This window comes from Arachis stenosperma, chromosome 10, assembly GCF_014773155.1.
Source record: "Arachis stenosperma cultivar V10309 chromosome 10, arast.V10309.gnm1.PFL2, whole genome shotgun sequence".
Classification (NCBI taxonomy): domain Eukaryota; kingdom Viridiplantae; phylum Streptophyta; class Magnoliopsida; order Fabales; family Fabaceae; genus Arachis; species Arachis stenosperma.
This window is the reverse complement of record NC_080386.1, coordinates 103,969,534-103,978,685: the sequence shown is the minus strand read 5'-3', so window position 1 is coordinate 103,978,685 and position 9,152 is coordinate 103,969,534. Positions and strand designations below refer to the sequence as shown.

At 40.2% G+C, this 9,152-nt stretch overlaps 1 non-coding gene across 1 annotated transcript; it reads right to left on the bottom strand.

The window, feature by feature from the left end:
• Positions 1-584: 584 nt before the first annotated feature.
• On the bottom strand, positions 585-692 carry LOC130958607 (small nucleolar RNA R71). Its single transcript, XR_009077720.1, has one exon. It is a non-coding gene; the product is annotated as a small nucleolar RNA R71 (small nucleolar RNA).
• Positions 693-9,152: the final 8,460 nt, after the last annotated feature.

Genomic DNA, 9,152 nt, shown 5'->3' with positions numbered 1-9,152 from the left:
ACATAGAGGATTCCATATTTTCTTGTTCTCTTCTCTTTCATATGAGCAGGAGCAAAGACAAAAGCATTCTTGTTGAGGCTGACCCTGAACCTGAAAGGACCTTGAAGCGAAAGCTAAGAGAAGCTAAGGCACAACTCTCTGTAGAGGACCTAACAGAAATCTTCAAAGAAGAAGAACCCATGGCAGCCGAAAACAACAACAATGCCAACAATGCAAGGAAGGTGCTGGGTGACTTTACTGCACCTACTCCCGACTTCTATGGGAGAAGCATCTCTATCCCTGCCATTGGAGCAAACAACTTTGAGCTTAAGCCTCAATTAGTTTCTCTAATGCAACAGAATTGCAAGTTCCATGGACTTCCATTGGAAGATCCTCATCAGTTCTTAGCTGAATTCTTGCAAATATGTGACACTGTCAAGACTAATGGGGTTGATCCTGAGGTCTACAGACTTATGCTATTCCCTTTTGCTGTAAGAGACAGAGCTAGGATATGGTTGGATTCACAACCTAAAGAAAGCCTGAACTCTTGGGAAAAGCTAGTCAATGCCTTCTTGGCAAAGTTCTTTCCACCTCAAAAATTGAGTAAGCTTAGAGTGGAAGTCCAAACCTTCAGACAGAAGGAAGGAGAATCCCTCTATGAAGCTTGGGAAAGATACAAACAATTGATCAGAAAGTGCCCCTCTGATATGCTTTCTGAATGGAGCATCATAGGTATTTTCTATGATGGTCTGTCTAAACTGTCCAAGATGTCTTTGGATAGCTCTGCTGGAGGATCTCTTCATCTGAAGAAGACACCTACAGAAGCTCAAGAACTAATTGAAATGGTTGCAAATAACCAATTCATGTACACTTCTAAAAGGAATCCTGTGAACAATGGGACTAATCAGAAGAAAGGAGCTCTTGAGATTGATACTCTGAATGCCATATTGGCTCAGAACAAAATATTGACTCAGCAAGTCAATTTGATTTCTCAAAGTCTGTCTGGAATGCAAAATGCACCAAGCAGTACTAAGGATGCTTCATCTGAAGAAGAAGCTTATGATCCTGAGAACCCTTCAATGGAAGATGTGAATTACATGGGAGAACCCTATGGAAACACCTATAATTCTTCATGGGGAAATCATCCAAATCTCTCAAGGAAGGATCAACAGAGACCTCAACAAGGTTTCAACAACAATAATGGTGGAAGAAATAGGTTTAGCAATGGCAAGCCTTTTCCATCATCTTCTCAGCAACAGATAGAGAATTCTAAGCAGAGCCACCCTGACTTAGCAACCATGGTCTCTGATCTAATCAAAACCACTCAAAGTTTCATGACTAAAACAAGGTCCTCCCTTAGGAATTTGGAGGCACAAGTGGGACAGCTGAGTAAGAAAGTTACTGAACTCCCTCCTAGTACTCTTCCAAGCAATACAGAAGAGAATCCAAAAGGAGAGTGCAAGGCCATTAACATGACCTACATGGCCGAACTTGGAGAGGAGGAAGAGGCAGTGAACGCCACTGAGGAAAACCTCAATGGACGTCCACTGGCCTCCAATGAGTTCCCTAATGAGGAACTATGGGAATCTGAGGCTCAAAATGAGACCATAGAGATTCCATTGGACTTACTTCTGCCATTCATGAGCTCTGATGAGTATTCTTCCTCTGAAGAGGATGAATATGTTACTGAAGAGCAAGTTGCCAAGTACCTTGGAGCAATCATGAAGCTAAATGACAAGTTATTTGGTAATGAGACTTGGGAGGATGAACCCCCTTTGCTCACCAAAGAACTGGATGACTTATCTAGGCAGAGATTACCTCAAAAGAGACAAGATCCTGGAAAGTTTTCAATACCTTGTACCATAGGCACCATGACCTTTAAGAAGGCTCTGTGTGACTTAGGGTCAAGTGTAAACCTCATGCCTCTCTCTGTAATGGAGAAGCTAGGGATCTTTGAGGTACAAGCTGCAAGAATCTCACTAGAGATGGCAGATAACTCAAGAAAACAAGCTTATGGGCTAGTAGAGGATGTTCTGGTGAAGATTGAAGACCATTACATCCCTGCTAATTTTATAGTCCTAGAGACTGGGAAGTGCATGGATGAATCCATCATCCTTGGCAGACCCTTCCTAGCCACAGCAAAGGCTGTGATTGATGTGGATAGAGGAGAACTGATCATTCAAGTGAATAAAGAATCCTTTGTGTTTAAGGCTCAAGGATATCCCTCTGTCACCATGGAGAGGAAGCATGAAGAGCTTCTCTCAAAACAGAGTCAAACAGAGCCCCCACAGTCAAACTCTAAGTTTGGTGTTGGGAGGCCACAACCAAATTCTAAGTTTGGTGTTGAACCCCCACATTCAAACTCTAAGTTTGGTGTTGGGAGGTTCCAACATTGCTCTGAGTATCTGTGAGGCTCCATGAGAGCCCACTGTCAAGCTACTGACATTAAAGAAGCGCTTGTTGGGAGGCAACCCAATGTTATATTTAATCTATTTTCCTTTGTTATTTTATGTTTTCTGTAGGTTGATGATCATGAGAAGTCACAAAATCAATTGAAAAAGCAAAAACAGAATGAAAAACAGAAAGAAAAACAGCACACCCTAGAGGAGAACTCGCTGGCATTTAAACGCCAGTGAAGCTAGCAAATGGGCGTTTAACGCTAGAAAGAGGCACCAGACTGGCGTTAAACGCCAGGAAAGGGCAAGAAGTTGGCGTTAAACGCCAGAAATGGGCACCAGCCCGGTGTTTAACGCCAGAATTGGCACAGAGAGCATTTTTGCTCGCCACTTGGTGCAGGGATGACTTTTCCTTGACACCTTAGGATCTGTGGACCCCACAGGATCCCCACCTACCCCACCACTCTCTCTCTTCTTCACCCATTCACCAATCACCTCAACACCTCTTCCCCAAACACCCCTCACCTATCAAATCCCATCTTTCTCTTCACCACTCACATCCATCCTTCATAAAATCCCACCTACCTCACCATTCAAATTCAAACCACTTTCCCTCCCAAACCCACCCATTCATAGCCGAACCCTACCCCTCTCTCCACCCCTATATAAACCCATCTTCACTCCTTCATTTTCACACAACCTAAACACTACTTCTCCCCCTTTAGCCAAACCATAAATCCATCTCCATCTCCTTTATTTCTTCTTATTCTACTCTCTTCTTTCTTCTTTTGCTCGAGGACGAGCAAATCTTTTAATTTTGGTGTGGTAAAAGCATTGCTTTTTGTTTTTCCATAACCATTTATGGCATCCAAGGCCGGAGAAACCTCTAGAAAGAGGAAAGGGAAGGCAAACGCTTTCACCTCCGAGTCATGGGAGATGGAGAGATTCATCTCAAGGGTGCATCAAGACCACTTCTATGAAGTTGTGGCCTTGCAGAAGGTGATCTCCGAGGTCCCTTTCAAACTCAAAAAGAGTGAATATCCGGAGATCCGACATGAGATTCGATGAAGAGGTTGGGAAGTTCTTACCAACCCCATTCAACAAGTCGGAATTTTAATGGTTCAAGAGTTCTATGCCAATGCATGGATCACCAAGAGCCATGATCAAAGTGTGAACCTGGACCCAAAGAATTGGCTTACAATGGTTCGGGAGAAATACTTAGATTTTAGTCCGGAAAATGTAAGGTTGGCATTCAACTTGCCCATGATGCAAGGAGATGAACACCCTTACACTAGAAGGGTCAACTTTGATCAAAGGTTGGACCAAGTCCTCATAGACATTTGTGAAGAGGGTGCCCAATGGAAGAGAGATTCAAGAGGGAAGCCGGTTCAACTGAGAAGGCATGACCTCAAGCCCGTGGCTAGGGGATGGTTGGAGTTTATCCAACGCTCAATCATTCCCACTAGCAACCGGTCTGAAGTTACTCTAGACCGGGCCATCATGATTCATAGCATCATGATTGGAGAAGAAGTAGAAGTTCATGAGGTTATAGCCCAAGAACTTTATAAGGTGGCAAACAAGTCCTCTACCTTGGCAAGGTTAGCCTTTCCTAATCTCATTTGTCACCTCTATTATTCAGTTGGAGTTGACATAGAGGGAGACATCCCCATTGATGAGGACAAGCCCATCACTAAGAAAAGGATGGAACAAACAAGGGATCCCACTCATCATGAAATCCCTGAGATGCCTCAAGGGATGCACTTTCCTCCACAAAACTATTGGGAGCAAATCAACACCTCCCTAGGAGAATTGAGTTCCAACATGGGACAACTAAGGGTGGAGCACCAAGAACATTCCATCCTCCTCCATGAAATTAGAGAAGATCAAAGAATCATGAGAGAGGAGCAACAAAGACAAGGAAGAGACATTGAGAAGCTCAAGCACTCCATAAGACCTTCAAGAGGAAGAACAAGCCGCCATCACTAAGGTGGACCCGTTCTTTAATTTCCTTGTTCTTTATTTTCTGTTTTTCGAAAAATCATGCTTATGTTTATCTATGTTTGTGTCTTGTGATCATTAGTGTCTTAGTGTCTATGCCTTAAAGTTATGAATGTCCTATGAATCCATCACCTTTCTTAAATGAAAAATGTTCTTAATTGAAAAAGAGAAGAATTGCATGAATTTTAAATTTTATAACAAATTAATTATTTTGATGTGGTGGCAATACTTTTGTTTTCTGAATGTATGCTTAAACAGTGCATATGTCTTTTGAATTTGTGGTTCATGAATGTTGGCTCTTGAAAGAATGATGAAAAAGGAGACATGTTACTGAGGATCTAAAAAATCATAAAAATGATTCTTGAAGCAAGAAAAAGTAGTGAATACAAAAAAAAAGAAAAAAAAAGAGAAGCGAAAAAAAAAAGAGAAAAAAAAACGAAAAAAAAGGGGAGAAAGAGGAAAAGAAAGAAATAAAGTTGTGATCCAAGGCAAAAAGAGTGTGCTTAAGAACCCTGGACACCTCTAATTGGGGACTCTAGCAAAGCTGAGTCACAATCTGAAAAGGTTCACCCAATTATGTGTCTGTGGCATGTATGTATCCGGTGGTAATACTAGAAGACAGAGTGCTTTGGGCCACGGCCAAGACTCATAAAGTAGCTGTGTTCAAGAATCATCATACTTAACTAGGAGAATCAATAACACTATCTGGATTCTAAGTTTCTATAGAAGCCAATCATTCTGAATTTCAAAGGATAGAGTGAGATGCCAAAACTGTTCAGAGGAAAAAAGCTAAAAGCCCCGCTCATCTAATTAATACTGATCTTCATAGATGTTTTTGGAATTCATTGCATATTCTCTTCTCTTTATCTTATTTGATTTTCAGTTGCTTGAGGACAAGCAATAATTTAAGTTTGGTGTTGTGATGAGCGGATAATTTGTACACTTTTTGGCATTATTTTTAGTATGTTTCTAGTAGGATTTAGTTAGTTTTTTTTATATTTTTATTAGTTTTTAGTTAAAATTTACTTTTCTGGACTTTACTATGAGTTTGTGTGTTTTTCTGTGATTTCAGGTATTTTCTGGCTGAAATTGAGGGACTTGAGCAAAAATCTGATTCAGAGACTGAAAAGGACTGCAGATGCTGTTGGATTCTGACCTCCCTGCACTCGAAATGGATTTTATGGAGCTATAGAAGCTCAATTGGCGCGCTCTCAACGGCGTTGGAAAGTAGACATCCTGGGCTTTCCAGCAATGTATAATAGTCCATACTTTTCCCGAGATTTGATGGCCCAAACCGGCATTCCAAATCAGCTCAAAACTGCCCGGTGTTAAACGCCGGAACTGGCACAAGAATGGGAGTTAAACGCCCAAACTGGCACAAAAGCTGGCGTTTAACTCCAAGAAAAGTTTCTACACGAAAATGCTTCAATGCTCAGCCCAAGCACACACCAAGTGGGCCCGGAAGTGGATTTTTATGTCATTTACTCATTTCTGTAAACCCTAGGTTACTAGTTCTCTACAAATAGGACCTTTTACTATTGTATTTTCATCTTTTGATCATTTTCAGATCTTAGGATCATCTTTGGACGTCTAGTTCTTAGATCATTGGGAGGTTGGCCTCACGGCCATGTCTAGACCTTGTTCTTATGTATTTTCAATGGTGGAGTTTCTACACACCATAGATTAAGGTGTGGAGCTCTGCTGTACCTCGAGTATTAATGCAATTACTATTGTTCTTCTATTCAATTCAGCTTGTTCTTATTCCAAGATATTCATTCGCACTCAAGAACTTGATGAATGTGATGATTATATGACGCTCATCATCATTTTCACTTATGAACACGTGCCTGACAACCACTCCCGTTCTACAAGCAAACAAGGCTTGAATGTTTATCTCTTGGATTCCTTAATCGGAATCTTCGTGGTATAAGCTAGAATTGATAGCGGCATTCAAGAGAATCCGGAAGGTCTAAACCTTGTCTGTGGTATTCTGAGTAGGATTCAATGATTGAATGACTGTGACGAGCTTCAAACTCCTGAAGGCTGTGCATTAGTGACAGACACAAAAGAATTAATAGATTCTATTCCAATCTGATTGAGAACCGACAGATGATTAGCCGTGCCGTGACAGGGTGCGTTGAACATTTTCACTAAGAGGACGGGATTGTAGCCACTGACAACGGTGATGCCCAACATACAGCTTGCCATGGAAAGGAGTAAGAAGGATTGGATGAAGACAGTAGGAAAGCAGAGAGACGGAAGGGACAAAGCATCTCCATACGCTTATCTGAAATTCTCACCAATGAATTACATAAGTATCTCTATCTCTATTTTATGCTTTATTCATATATCATCCATAACCATTTGAATCTACCTGACTGAGATTTACAAGGTGACCATAGCTTGCTTCATACCAACAATCTCCGTGGGATCGACCCTTACTCGCGTAAGGTTTATTACTTGGACGACCCAGTGCACTTGCTGGTTAGTTGTGCGAAGTTGTGATAAAGAGTTGAGATTGCAATTGAGCGTACCATATTGATGGCGCCATTGATGATCACAATTTCGTGCACCAACTAGTCACAGCCTGCGGAGTTTAGGCCAGCTAGTCAAACTGAATACAACAGAGTTTTGAAGTTTAAAAATAGCAACAACCTATCTCTCAGTTTTCAGAAATAAAGCCTCTAAGGAAATAAGGTTATATAAATACAAAGGATGAGAGAGTGACTATATCAAAATAAAGCAGAATAAAACAAAGATGAAACCATACTTCGTTTTGTCACCATCTCACAACTCACTTAGGTGGGTTATGACCTGCATCTGAAAAACAACAACAACAACATATGGTATGAGAACCGGAGGTTCTTAGTATGGTAACAGTGTCCAATATGTAAGATGTAAGGTTCCAGGATGCTAAAGGGAATCCTAGAACTTCACACCAAACAGATATTCAAGCCTGAACAAAAATAAATAAATTAAACCATAAACCATTAACAGGGTTATCTAAACTTAGGAAATTTCTAACTAATATTAATCACATCGTTGTATCCCACATCCTTCGCCAACCTAACCCCCTCAGCAACAGATAATCACAAGTATATACAAACAAGTAAAGCATAGGTAATATTCATGTATAGCAAGTAATTCAAGAAGCAAGTAGGCATATTATACAATTAGGTAAACTTCAAGTAATCAAAGAAAACAAGCACATAAGAGAGGCATATGATGAATGTCTATCCTACTGGCTTGTGATATCACTTGTCAGTCTATAAATGCCAACCCGACACATCCTCCCGGATGTAGCTTTCCTGCCACGCCAGAGATTTAGGCTCTGCACACTCATGTAGCTGAGAAATCTACCAAGCCGGGGATATAGGCTCTACACACTGATGCAGCAGGGAGTCTACTACGCCAGAGATATAGGCTCTGCAGACTCATCCAGCAAGGAAGGTTATGTGAGTGGGAGACTACCACAGCCCTCACATCTCAACGTAGGTGGGAGACTATCTCGACCCTTATGCCAGATCCGCTACCTCGACAAGTAGAAGACTGCCATAGCCCTTGCTCGAGGCACATAGCGACTTACCAATCATAATAATTCAGTAACACAGCACAGCTCATTGACCAATATCAATATACCTCAAGTTCATCAATCTTAGATCAATCAAAACTCATTCTCAAGTTCCCAACTCCTCATAACCATCATCGGTTTCCAATTTCTAAAACTATTATCAACTATCGTCACCTCTTAAGTTCTCTGAATTATCACCAATATAATACTCCACCCGCTCAATCACAACTTCAGAAACCTAAGTCTTCGTCTTCTAAACTCATATAGAAATTCATCTATTTAAGTCTCTAACTCATCTTTAATAATATTAGGACCTAAGCACTAGATGGTATTCTTAAACGGCACTAGAAGGAAGTTCGGAAAGTTAGAAAACCCTTAGAAACGAAGAAAAATCATTTTTCAACCAAACAGTGTCTATGCGTATGCATGCCCCATATATGCGTACGCATACTTAAAATTTTGTCTATCTTGCATACGCATACAAGACTTCGCATACGCATAGGTGCCAAATAAAATGGCACGCTCACGTATGGGGATTCGCGTACGCATACCCCTCTAGACTTGTAGAATTTTGTAAAGCTGCAGCAATCGGTTTTAAACACCAAACTTTAAACGTTCATAACCTCCTCTACAAAAATCCATTTTCATCAAACTTTATATCAATTTAAAGATATTTAGATGAACTTTAATATAAGATAAATTTCAATCAATTTCAATAACTGAGCTCAAGTTATAATCCGTCAAAGTTTACCAAAAATATGTTTTTACCAAAAATTTTCAAGGTTCCCAAAACTTCTAAAATTCACAACCAAACCAAACCAAAACATACTACCACACACTACACTTTATCATTCCATTGTAATTTCATCACTTCCATACTTAATTCACTCAACCCTTCCTCCATAATTCAACACAAATCTATAATTCCAATTCAATATTCACCTACCAATAATTTACATAATCTAATTCTTCATATACACCCTTCATCACTTACAACACCATCACATCACTTCCATAGCATCACAATCATTATATCACGATTATTATTATTCAATATCATCATTCACCAAACAACATCACAATCCTCAAAATCATCATACATCACAATTATCAATAATTAATTTCAAACCTATCCTATGGTCCATTAGTCTAAGTGTCCAGAAATATTACATATTATATAGAAAAAACTGAAATCAAATCTTGGCCGA